This window comes from Chiloscyllium punctatum, chromosome 52 (assembly GCF_047496795.1).
Source record: "Chiloscyllium punctatum isolate Juve2018m chromosome 52, sChiPun1.3, whole genome shotgun sequence".
Taxonomy (NCBI): Eukaryota; Metazoa; Chordata; class Chondrichthyes; order Orectolobiformes; family Hemiscylliidae; genus Chiloscyllium; species Chiloscyllium punctatum.
In genome coordinates this window covers 35,420,862-35,434,363 of record NC_092790.1, presented here as the reverse complement: position 1 = coordinate 35,434,363, position 13,502 = coordinate 35,420,862, and the positions used below count along the sequence as shown (strand labels likewise).

The 13,502-nt window shown below is 45.1% G+C and overlaps 1 long non-coding RNA gene across 1 annotated transcript in view; it reads right to left on the bottom strand.

The window, feature by feature from the left end:
- Positions 1-506: 506 nt before the first annotated feature.
- The window catches only part of LOC140470987 (uncharacterized), a 28,497-nt gene continuing 15,501 nt past the window's right edge, over positions 507-13,502 (bottom strand). Inside the window, exon 3 of the long non-coding RNA XR_011956820.1 lies at positions 507-1,273. This is a non-coding gene — a long non-coding RNA (uncharacterized lncRNA). The remainder of the gene's footprint in view (positions 1,274-13,502) is intronic.

The window sequence follows — 13,502 nt, the reverse complement described above, 5'->3', positions numbered from 1 at the left end:
TGGCCTGTAATGGGCTTTGTTTGGAAATATTTATTTGGTTACACAAATGGTTTACTGCTGTTAATTATATGTCTAGATTAGAGTGGTGCTGGAAAAGCACAGCAGATGAGGCAGGATCCAAGGAGCTGGAAAATCAACGTTTTGGCGAGAGGCCTTTTCCAGCACAACCCTAATCTAGGCTCTGGTTTCCAGCATCTGCAGTCCTCACTTTCGCACTGCTGGAGATTATAGGTTAACCAAAAGCAAAATGGCACAATGATGATTTTGATGGGGGGAAGTTTGCTGTGATCACATTTCTGGGTCGGAGAAAAGGGGAAAAAGAACACTTCACAGCTAACAGAATGAGAACTGAAAAGTAGTTCAATCAAACCAAAGGTTCAGATAGGGAGGGAATATTTCCCTGGAGTTTGAGGAACTGGAAAGTGATGGTGTCTGGGAATAGACAGGATTTTGTTTTACAGAGGTTGAAAACTTTAAAACTGTTATATTCAGACAGTTTAATTTATTTTCTTTAATTTTATTTGCTGTGCAAAAAGCTTTTACGACATTTTAAAACCAAAATTTACAAACCTTGTTTTAAAGATAAATGTTAAATAAAATCCATCAAACCATCCATCACTGAAAACTGTTGTGGAAGTGCAATCTTCTGGAGATTCCCTGCCCACTTCTTCCTACCCGGGCTCCATGGCTATATACATACCTGGGAGATAGCAGCAGGAGGAGACCATTCAGCCTTTCAATCCTGCTCCACCATTCAATGGGAAACAGCTGACCATCCAGCTCAGTCTCCTGTTCCTGCTGTGTTCCAATCCCCTTTCATGACGTTATCTCAAAGACTATATCTAAGTCCTCTTTTGGTTTCACTGTCTTTTGTTCCAGTGATGTTGCGGTGTTACTGTGTGGATGTAGGCAGGGGTAATGTGATGGTGCTGCTTCCTGGAGGATGCACTCAGCATCCCTCATCATCCTGCAGTAACATCAATTGGGTTTCAGCAACTAGAGATAGAAACCGTTTCCAGGATATGGGCATCACTGGCTCAGCCAGCATTTATTCACCATCTCTAGTTACCCTCGAGAAGATGGTAGTGAACTGCTGTCTTGAACCATTCACAGTCCGTTTGGTGCAGAGAGACCGACAACGCTGGGAGGGAGAGTGTTGCAGGATTTTGGCCGAGTGATTCTCCATCTTTGGTTCTTCAAATGTTGTTTAATCTAATCACAATCTGCACATGATTTTGAGATTTCAGTCAGCAAATCTTCACCATCTAGCACCCTGAATAAAGGAATATGTACAGATTAGAAATTCAGAGCAGACAATTCTAATTTCTCTGGAATATCTTATTCCCCTTTCTTCGCCCGAAGCTGTAACCCTCCAGCCCACTTACTCTCTCCTACCATTCTGACTCTGCTATCCCCTAATGTACACCCGACTCATTCTCATGGAGTTACTGGTAAACAGATCCATGCCACCACTTCCCATCCCTGGTTACAGTCTGCACCCTTTCTGGGTTTACTTCCTTTCCCTTCAGTTGCTGCAAGTCAATAATGTAAGAGCAGAATGAAACAGACGGAAACAGGAAGGGAGGTGGCAGATCCTGGTCAGAAGAGGCACCTTCAGGCTGGGAGAATGGGTCAGATCCTTCTTCGTTCCTCATTAGTTGATTCCCATCATTGCAATGAGTTGGAGATGGAGGATGGTCCTATATGGATGTGGTGACACTGACCCCCAACAGATCAATACTATGAGCAGATGCATTCCTCCTCCAGCCAATCACAGTGTGAAATACTTTCTGCAAAGTATACTTACCCAAAGCACATGTTGCAAAACCTGCCCACTTTCTGTACATGTACAGTGCCAGGTTTCCCCACACACGTGTGGGCCCTGCTTCAGGGATTGTGGGAGTTGTAGTCCCCATGAAGCCACTGGAGCCCCGTCTCTGGAAAGTGAATGAAAAGTGTGGACTGGAGGGTGTTGTGTATCGGATCCCCATTCAGACACACAGAACATATTGACCGCCACTGGGTTTTACTGAGACATCTGCTTCCACAACCTGATTTCTGATGTAAGGAATATAGATTTAGCCAACTGGGGAGTGGGGTGGTTAATAGGAGGAGCAGATTTTAAGCAGAGGTGGCTCAATGGTTAGCATTGCTGACTCACAGCGTGTAGGACCTGGATTTGATCCCTGCCTTAGGTGACTGTGTGAAGTTTACACGTTCTCCCCGTGTCTGTACGAGTTTCCTCTGGGTGCTGCAGTTTCATCCCACAGTCCAAAGATGTGCAGGTTAAGTAGATTGGCGATGCTAAATTCCCACAGTGTCCATGCCTGTGCAGGTTAAGCCATTAACCATGGGAAATACAGGGAATGGGTGAGTCTGAATGGGATGGATTATAGGGTTGGTGTGGACTCTATGGACGATTACCCTGTTTCTATTCTATTCTCATGAAGAAGAATGTACCTATATCAATGTGCTGTGAATCTGTGAAATTTCCTATTCAAAATGCAGTGGATGCCAGGACAATGAGCAAATTTACTGAAGAGATACAGATGTTGAATTTGCAATGAGTTGAAGGGTGAGAGAGAGAGAGCAGGTGGGAAAATCCAGCTGAGACCGAGGTGAGCTCAATCATCACCGTATTAAATGGTGGAGCTGGTTCGAAGGGCTGCATTGCCTCCCCTGTGCCCAGGGCTTATCTTCTTCCAGTAATAACTGGTAAGCTGAATCCAAAACTCACCACCTTCACCAAAGGAGATTTTCGGAAAAAGCAGGATAGTCAGGTGGATTAGCGTTCCAAACTGAGATAGTGAGGAAGCGTGTAGGAGATAATGATTTTGCAATTTTAAGCTAAGGTGAGTTACAAAATAACACAAGTTATCGTCCGACAGGTTTAATTTGATCATGATGAAGGAGCAACGCTCCGAAATCTAGTGTGCTTCCAATTAAACCTGAAGGACTATAACCTGGTGTTGTGTGATTTTTAACTTTGTACACCCCAGTCCAACACCGGCATCTCCAAATCATGTAAACTGAGGGGAGACGGTAATTTATGGTTTTAAACTGTGTAGTACATTCACACCGTCCAGAATACTCTGTTGTGAATATCTATCCTGTACTTTATTACAAAGCCAAGGTCTCTGACAATGAAAACCAAAACACCCAGGAAACATCATCTCACCTCGTAATCTGATAAAAGACTTGTGATAAGTATGGTTGAATTTCGAATACAGTTGGAAAGCGGGAAGATTAAATCCAATCCCACGCTCCTGTGCTAAAACAATAGGATGAGGCAGGAGTTGGCTAATGTAGACTGAAAGTAAAGACTTTAGGGTGGGACAGTTGACAGACAGTGGAGGAATATCAAAGAATTTTTCAAACTGCTCAGCAAAAGTATATATCAGTGAAAAGGAAGGACTGTAGGAAAAGGAGTAATCTGACACGGGTGGCTAAAGAAATAAGGGAGTTTATCAAACTGAAATAGAAAGCATTCAAATTGGCAAAGACCAAGGAGAATCGAGGAGATGAGAAAAACTTTAAAGATCAACAGAAAGCTAGATGGGATTGGGGGAGAAAAGTGATGAGTAGCTATCCCCAGGGCCAGAATAGCTGTTTATACTGCTAGAGGGGAACCTATTGTGTGGGGAACATATGGCCTCTGTAATTGTTGAAGCACTTAACTGTTACCATAGAGATAATCCTGATCAAGTTCAAAATCATAGCACACCCCAAAAGCTTGTACTTCCAAATAAACCTATTGGACTATAACCTGGTGATGTGTGGTTTTTAACTTTGCCCACCCCACTCCAATACCTGATCTTCCACATCAGAATCCTGACAGACAGCCCCACTGAAACTGAAGTGCCTGTCAGATATCTGACTGAGCCACAGGGGCGTGAGGGAGGGGTATGTGGTTTAACCACAAAGTGTTGAGCTGAACTCGACTTTTTAAACTGCCGTTGCCATGGAAATAATACTGAGAGACAGCGTCCATTGAAAACCACAAACCACAAAGGTATAAGAATGGGAGCCATACATCGGAAAGGCAGGGAGTTACCTGATGCTGCCTGAAGGTGTTTTGCATGTACACTATCCAGGTAACTGCCATGTCTCATCAATAAAGACTCAAAGAAGTCCTTTCAGAGTTCTGTGCCCAGGTATTCCTATCCAGCAGGGTTCAGGAATATGAGTACACAGCAGTCAGTCTTCACAGTGGAGGATACGAAGAACATGCCAGTAATTGATAAGGAAACTGAGGAAGGTGAGGAGCAAGGAACAATAATTATCACGAAAGTGTTAAAGCTGGGCAATCTAATGAGCTAAAGGTGGACAAGTCTCTTTGCCCTGATGGAATACATCCCAGGGTGCTACCAGAGATATTGGGAGAAATAGTAAATATACTTAGAGTCAGAATCCTACAGCAGAGACAGGCCCTTTGGCCCAAACTGGCCCATATGCTAACCAGAATGTCCATCCATGCTAACCCCATTTCCCTGCACTTGGCCCATCTGCTTCTGACCCTTTCCTATCCATGTATTTGTCCAAATGTCTTTTACATGTTGTTAATGTACCCACCTCAGCCACTTCCACTGGCACCTCATTCCAAATATACATACCACCCTCTGTGTAGAACTGTTGTCCCTCAGGTACCCTTTCATAATTTCTCCTCTGACCTTAAACTGATGCCCTCCACTCCTTGATTCCCTGGGAAAGAGACTGAGTGCATTCACCTTACCTCAGCATCTCATGTTCTTATACACATCCAGAAAAGATTCCCCTCTCGGTTTCCTCTGCTCTAAACAAAAAAAAATTCCTCGCGTGTCCAACTTCTCCCTATAACTCAGACCCGAGCCCTGGCAAAAATTCTTGTAAATTTCTTCTGCACTTTTTCCAGTTTAATAACTGAAACCTACACTGCACTCATCACGTTTCCAGTGTTTCCCCATGGCACTTGAACCGACGTGACAATGTCAATGGATTACAGACCATGATCGAGAATTAATTCCTTTACTACAATCCCGTTTTCATAATTTTTTCCATGGTGCAGGCATCCTTGTGTCTGTCTGGTTGTATGGTTAATTAAAAAATTGTCCTCATACAAAACAAATCTGCAGCTTAATTGTTCCTGGGAAATATGCCATGATTTTTTTTTTCAGACTTTTAACAACAAATGAACTCTCTCTCCACAGTCACCACTCTAACATGGATTGGCTGTGTCTCAGTACTTTTCCAGTCACACTGACATTTGAAATATTCGCCCACGGACAGAATACACACCTTTCCTTCCATATGAAAAGGCCAATGATATTCAGATCGGCACGTATCAAGTAACTATCAAAACTGAACATGGAGTTCAATTTGAATTTCTCATCCACAAATCCGCCCTTTCAGTACACACAACAGAGAAAACAAGTCGCCACCGTTAACACAGGATGGAAATTCATAAGACAATTATATAGTATTAAATATTAGTTTCTTTGTTCCCCCAAAGCTTTAAATCTCAGTCTCACAATTGCTCTCTTCTGTGAACTGAAATCCAAACCAATCTCCTCACCCTTTTTCCTCCACAACCAGTTCTCACACACTCTCTCTTCTCTTTGAAATCAGCTACCTAGCTCCTGCCTGCAGACTCAGAACCAAAAAAAAGGTTTCCTCCCAAAATCCAAAGATGCGTAGGTCAGGTGAATTAGCCATGCTAAATTGCCCATCGTGTTTCGTGCATTAGTCAGAGGGAAATGGGTCTGGGTGGGTTACTCTTCCGAGGGTTGGTGTGGATTGGTTGGGCCGAAGGGCCTGTTTCCACACTGTAGGAAATCTAATCTAATCAAATCAATGAATCTGACTCGGAGCCTCCTGGATGTTGGTGAACCCTCCCCCCACCTCCCAGGTTTCCTTCCTGGTCAGAACCAAACTGATTTTTTTCCCCCAATCTGGAACATTTTATTTATTTCCCCCACACAGACCCTCTGATGAAAGCCATCCTGTACATACTGGCCAAATCATATCTGATTGAACTAAGATGAACTAAATTAGAACTTTAATTACAGGCCCTTCTGTGTTCCTTTCCATTATATTCCTGAATCTTCACCCGAGTTCTGATAACTTTCTGCAAAATGCTCCCCCCACTGATAGCCGACCACTTGTCACGATATCAGGGCAGGGGCCATTTCCCTGGGTCCTGTTCCCAGAGGGAGGAAACTGCCAATGACAGATTAATCCCACACACGCACAGCCTCCCTCCTGGCACTGGCCCGCCCTGCACATACACCAACAATTGGCCAGCACTGCGCCAGTGCACTGTTCTCCCCTCCTGCCGCACATGCTCCAGATCACACACGAAGCTGGGTGATTGACAGCAGCAGCTGTCCAATAGTGTGGAGGGGGCAGGGCTGGATATTGTAAACAATGAATGAATGTGGAGAACACTGGGGGATGGACAGGTGAGTGAGGGACAGGATCAGTGCAGCAGTAGGAGGGGACCCTGGACAAAGTGAGCAATGGGAGAGTCTGACAGGAGAGCAATGGGAGAAACTACAGGAAGGTTCTGTTGAGGCTCAGGCAGGGACAGCTGGGAGACATTATGGCCTGGTGGCTTGGGCACGTTTTCCAATCAGCCTTTTCAAAGATGCTGTTACTCAACTCTGAGGTCGATTGTCCTGGTTCAGAGGTCAGGGCACAATTTCGTGGTGGGCTAGTGGATAGAAGGGAAGATTTTCTCAATCTCTCTCACATGGAAACTCCATGAGCTCCTCCCACTTACTGTCTATGGTGGGGATGGAGACAGAGCAGATGGGAGCGAGGTTAGGGATATAGGGACTGCCTTTCAAATGGAACTTACCTGTGTGGGTGGTATTAACAAGACTCAACACACAGTCACTAACACAAATCTGATGTACTTGAACTTTATCCAGAATATTAACACGCATAACGACACAGATCCCAATGTACAAAGTTAAGTCCTGGATATTAATAATGGCTTTGTGTATGAGAAATCACGCCTCATGACCTTGAGTCATTTTTTTTGAAGTAACAAAGAGGATTCATGAGGGCAAAGCAGTGGAAATGATCTACATGGACTTCAATAAGGGGTTCAATAAGGTTCTCCATGGGAGACTGGTTAGCAAGGTTGATCTCATGGAATACAGGGAGAACTAGCCATTTGGATACAAAACTTGTTCAAAGGTAGAAGATAGAGGGTGGTGGTGGAAGGTTGCTTTTCAGATTGGAGACCAGTGGGGTGTCACAAAGGATCGGCGCTGGATCCACTAATTTTCATAATTTATATCAATGATTTGGATGTGAATATAGGAAGTAATGTTAGTAAGGTGACACCAAAATTGGAGGAGTAGTGGACAGTGAAGAGGATTACCTCAGCGTATAACGGGATCTTGATCAGATGGTTGAATGTGCTGAGGACTGGCAGATGGAGTTTAATTTAGATAAATGTGAGGTGCTGCATTTTGGAAAAGCAAATATTAGCAGGATGTATACACTTAATGGTAAGGTCCTCGGGAGTGCTGCTGAACAAAGAGACCTCGGAGTGCAGGTTCATAGCTCCTTGAAAGCAGAATCGCAGGTAGATAGGATAGTGAAGAAGGTGTTTAGTATGCTTTCACTTATTGGTCAGAGTACTGAGTATAGGAGTTGGGAGGACATATTGCAGCTGTACAGGACATTTGTTAGGCCACTCTTGGAATATTGCGTGCAATTCTGGTCTTCTTCCTATCAAAACAATATTGTGAAAGTTGAAAGTGGCCAGAATAGTATTACAAGCATGTTGCCAGGGTTGGAGAATTTGAGCTACAGGTAGACACTGAATACACTGTTTTCCCTGGAGCGTCAGAGGCTGATGGGTGACCGAAAAAGAGGTTTATAAAATCAGTAGGGGCATGGATAGGTCTTTTCCCTGCGGTTGGGAGGAGACACAATGGGAGGTGGGAGATAGAGGGGGAAGACCGAGAGCGGAGGGTGACCGTTATTTTGTAGGTCCACAACACAACCCTGTTCCTGTTCTCTCCCTATCCCCTTCAATCCCTCTGTAGGGCTCAGAACAAGTGTACAGTCCCTGGAAAGTGGAGTTTCAGGGTGACCAAGTGCTGAAGGCTGCATTTGGGACACTGACCTTTATTGGTCTGTGCACTTATCAATAAATAGACCTGGGTTCAATTCCACTGTCGTGGATTTATGTCTGTGGCCACAGATGCGCCTGTCTCTGGCCCTGACTACTGAATCGCCTGTCACTATGGGTCTGCCATTCTCCTTCCTCCAGTTCTGTGCAGCGGAGCTATCTGTGGTGTCATGAACCTGGCTGTTGCTGATTTCCCCAGAGAGTCCACCCCACCCTGAGGAATCCCAACCGCTGCACAATATCTGTTTGAGAAGGGGAATGATCACTGGGTTGTCCTGCACTTCCTTCCTGAGCCTTTTACTTGATCTGATGGTCACCCATTCCCTTTCTGCCTGTGTAACCCTCACCTGCAGTGTGACTAACTCACTAAACGTGCTGTCCATAACATTCTCAGTATCGCAGATTCTCAACAGTGAGTCCACTCACAGCTCCAGGTCTGAAAAACAGTTTCCCAGTAGTTGCAGATGGGCACTCTTCCTGCACAAATAGCCGTCACAGACACTGGAAGCGTCCCTTATTTCCCATATTGTGCAAGAGGAGCACACCACGGGTCTGAGGTATCCTGTCACAACGTCTCTCTAGTTTCAGCTTGTTACTCCCATTAAGAGAATATAAATGATCTAGCAACCTTCCTTCACTTCAAACATGTCCTTTATAATCAAAAGCCCCGATCTTTACTTAAGCTGACATTTTACACTTTTAGAATCTGTTTTAAAGTAAACTTAGCAGGTATCACTTACAACTTGGCAGTTCCCATTGGGAACATGTGAATTTCTGAACAGCCTGAACTAAAACTGAAGCTGAGCTTCACCTTCTCCCTGTCTCCCCTCCCTCTGTTTACACCCAACTCCAAAACGCACTCATTGAGCCAAGCAACCCTCACAGTGCAGCCCTGTCATTTTCATGGTCTTCTCACACCTACACTGCCCTCAGCCTCCTGTACTGTTCCAATGCACCTCAATGGGAGCTCAGGGACAGCACCTCATCTTTCAATTCAGCCCTTTGTAACCCCAGAGTCAACATGGACTTCAGCAGTTTCTGAATGAACAGACAGTTGTCAGAACCTGGGACATTTCACCTGAAATGGTGCTGGAATTTGAGTCCACAAGGAATTTTAATGAGAAGTTTGCAGGGAATTGAAAATAAGGAGTTTACAGGCTAACATCATGAAGTGGGTGACTGGGACAAAATCTGACATCTCTGAAAAAGAGACGAAGTGTAATTTGGATAAATCTGTGCTCCCTCTCAGGGCAATATCACCTTCCACAGCTGCAGGGCCCAGAAGAGAGCACAAACCCAAAGGGTGATCCAACCACAAATCTTTCTGATTTTTGCTCGAAAATAAAAGATACTTTCCCACAGACAGAACAGACAAACCTTTCTCCTTTCCACAGTTAAATATCAATGGTATTCAGATTCTGATGACCCTGCTGATTATAGAAAATTGCTTTTGAGATCCCTGTCTCAATTATTCTCAATTAATATCCTGTAAAATGAATTCAGAAAACAAAGCTCACAGTCAATGCAAGATGAATAGTGAAAGCAAACACTTCTCTTGGTATGTGTTTGATGTGTAAATGTTCCTCTTCAAATCACCCCTTCCCCACCCAGGAAGAGGACATGTCCATGTGCCTCGCTGTACCTTGCCCTAAGTAAAGATGGCGACCATAACCCAGGACCTATCACTGACTGAGGCCCACAGCCGTTTTCCCATTTGCTGTAAACATGGGACCAAGAGTTTCTAATTCAGGCCTAACTACCTGTACAGAGTGTAATTAAACCCTCCCAGTCTAAACTGGATCCAACTCCCCTTTCCCGTTTCCTCCTCCTATACACACCAAGGGTCATTCCACGTCCAGTGACCCTCCCTCAGAACATATAGCAGCTGGGAAAATTAGAATCCCTAGAGTGTGGTAACAGACCATTTGGCCCAACAAGTCCACACCCACTCTCTGAAGAGTTTCTCAACCAAACCCATTCCCTGACCCTATTCTTCTACATTTCCCCTGACTAATGCACCTAACCTATACATCCCTGAACACTACGAGAAATTTAGCTGGGCCAATTCACCTAACCTGCATATCTTTGGACTGCAGGAGATAGGGATTAAAGAGTAAATAATAGGTGGGGACAGAGCCCAAAGAGAGACAGGAACATTTGGAAAGACAAAGGAGTGGACAACAATCTGGCTGGGAGGGTGCATAGCTGTTAATGGAGGGGACAGGAACCTGTGTCTGGCGGCATCTCAGTGGAGGTGCTGGAAATGGCAGCTGATGATCTACATTCTGCTGCAAAACAGACCCTGAACTTCCAGTTGCCTATCACTTTAACACACGAGTCTGTTCCCTGTCCAACATCTCAGTTTCATACTTACTGCAGTGTTCCAGTGAAGCTTGATGCAAGCTGGCAGAACACTCTAGAACACCCCATATTTCAAGGACTGCAATTTCCCCTTCCATGTGGTCAACAATACTCTCCAGTGTATCTCCACAACTTCCCACACCTCTGCCATTGAACCACACCTCTCCAACTGCAACAAGGATAGACCTCCCAGTCCTCACCTTCCACCCAGATACAACACATCATCCTCCACCATTTCCACCACCTAAAATCAGATCCCACCAAATATATTTCCCTCTCCATTCGTTTCAGCATTCCACAGAGACCATTCCCTGTGAATTCCTAGTCAGATCCATGCTCCCCACTAACCCACCCTCCACTCCCAGCACCTTCATTTGTCAATGTAAGAAGTGTAAAACCTGTGCCCACACCTCCCCCCTCACCTCCAAAGGACCCTTCCACATCCAGCAGAGATTGTCCTGCACATCCAAACACCCCACCTATTATGGCCTTTGCTTTCGATGTGGCCTCTTGTCCACTGGGGAGTCAGGACACCAACTTGCGGAATGTTTCAGGGAACATTTCTGGGACACATGCACCAACCAACCCCACCATCCTGTGGCCGACCACTTCAACTTCCCCACCCACTCCGCCAAGGACATGCAAGTCCTGGGCCACATCCACCACCAAATCCCAGCCACCCGACGTCTGCAGGAAGAAAACCTCATCTTCCACATTGGGACCCTTTCACCACAGAATCAAGGTTTCCTCATCTCCCTTCCCCTGCCTTATCGCAGGTCCAACCCTCCAACTCGACACCACCCTCTTGAGCTGTCCCATATCTTCCTTTCCAATTATCCACTCCACCCTCTCTCCATTACCATCCACCTACATCTACCTATTGCCCTCCTAGCTCCCTTCTCACCAACCCCACACATCTCTCTTATTTATCTCTCAGCCCTCTTACTACTCCCCCTCCCCCTCTAATCCCGGCATTCCTGATGAAAGGAATATGCCCAAAACGTTGATTCTCTTGCTCCTGAGATGCTGCCTGATCTGCTGTGCTTTTCCAGCGCCACACGTTAACGCAAGCTGGAAGACAACACCTCATCTTCTACTTGGGGACCCTGCACCGCTCGAGCCCCAGTATCAAATTCAATAATTTTAGGTCCTGAACTCTCCAATGTCCTAGTGCCCTAGCCTCTTAACCCACATGCCAGGCCTTGTTATTACAGCCAACCATTACACATTAACTATGGTTAGTCACTAACAGTCCCCATAAACAGGTATTCACCCTCCCCCAGCCAGATCATTATCCACTCCTTTGTCCAATTGCTCCCATCTCTTTGGACTCTATCACCACCTATCATTTACTCCTTAACCCCTACCTTCTGCATATAAACCGACATTTCTTTTCAGTAACATCTGTTCTGAGGAAGGGTCAGCTGACCAAAGTTTTAACTCTGATTTCTCTTCACAGATGCTGCCAGACCTGCTGAGCTTTACCAGTCCCTTTTGGTTGTTGTGTGAGATTGACAGCATCCGCAGTTCTTTTGGTTCTAATTTACCAGGAATTTCTAATTCAGGTCTAGCAGCCTAAAACCGTGCATTTATAAACCCTCCCAGTCCACAATCGCTCCTTTTCTTCCCCAGACTTTGCAGACTCTCCCACTCTCTTCACATTCACTAGGTTCCCCCCTCACCGTGACACTGCGCCTGCACAGATCATGGCCACGTGTTGGCCTGCTGGACCCATCCCAATTCACTCCCATTGGCTGGAGGATCACGCCAATTCTCCTATTCGTCTGAAGCTGCTGTCAATCACCCGAAACCCATTGTGACAAGCTCCTCTCAAGAGCATCGGATGCTGAGGGGATAGAGCTTTATAAAATCATGAGGAGTATAGATGGGAAAAATAGACAATGTCTTTTCCCTGGGGTGGGGAAGTCTAGAAGGAGAAGGTGTAGGTTTAAGGTGAGAGGGGAAAGATTTAAAAGGGACCCTAGATGCAACTTTTTTCACACTGAGATTGGTGCGTGTATGGAATCTTCTGTTCAGGGAAGTGGTGGAGGCTGGTACAATTACACCACTTGGCATCTGGATGGGTATGTGAATAGGAAGTTTGTAGAGGGATATGCGCCAAGTGTTGGCAAATGGGACTAGATTAGGTTGGGATATCTGGTCGGCATGGACCAGTTTGACCAAAGAGTCTAATTCTATGCTGTAGGTGTCTATGACTCTGCCCTGGGATGAGCTTCATCATTCACAGTGAATGGTGCAGTAACACAAAGCACAGGGGTTTGGAGCTATTCAGCCCATTGGGGCTGTACTCTCTCCCTCTGGAGATGGTGCCAGTCTATCCCATCTCACCTCCCATTTGCCTGTAGCCCTCCAAATCCTTCATTAAAAAAGTTAAATCCCAAATTTATTTTGACAATAACTACTGAATCTGCATCCAGCTGTCGGTCAAACTGTTCCAGATGCTCAGAACTTAGTGAGTAAAATAATCTTCACATTTTTAACCTGCATTATTTGCCAGTTACCTGAAGGTAGTTACTAAAAATTGTGACGTTAATAATTTCTCCCTCTGTCTCTCTGTAAATTAAATATACTGGATTCAAGTCTGCTCCTGGTCAAAATCACTGCCTAGCCTTCTCAACTCCAAGGAGAATTATCTGACCTTCTGCTAACTCTCCATAAAAGAGATACCCATCCTAATTTTAGTAGTGCCATAAAGATGTACAGCAGAGAAACAGAACCTTCGATCCAACTTGTCCATGCCAACCAGATATCCTAAATTAATCTCATCCCTTATGCCAGCTCTTGGCCTATATTCATCTAAACCTTTGCTAATCACGTACAACATCTCAAAAGCATAATTTGGTAATTGTACCAGCATCCACACTTCTTTTGGCAGCTCATTCCATACACATACCATGTTCAGCTGAAAACATTGCCCCTTAGATCCCTTTTAAATCTTTTCCCTCACACCTGAAGCTTGTGCCCCCAAGCATTGGACTCACATATCCTGGGAATA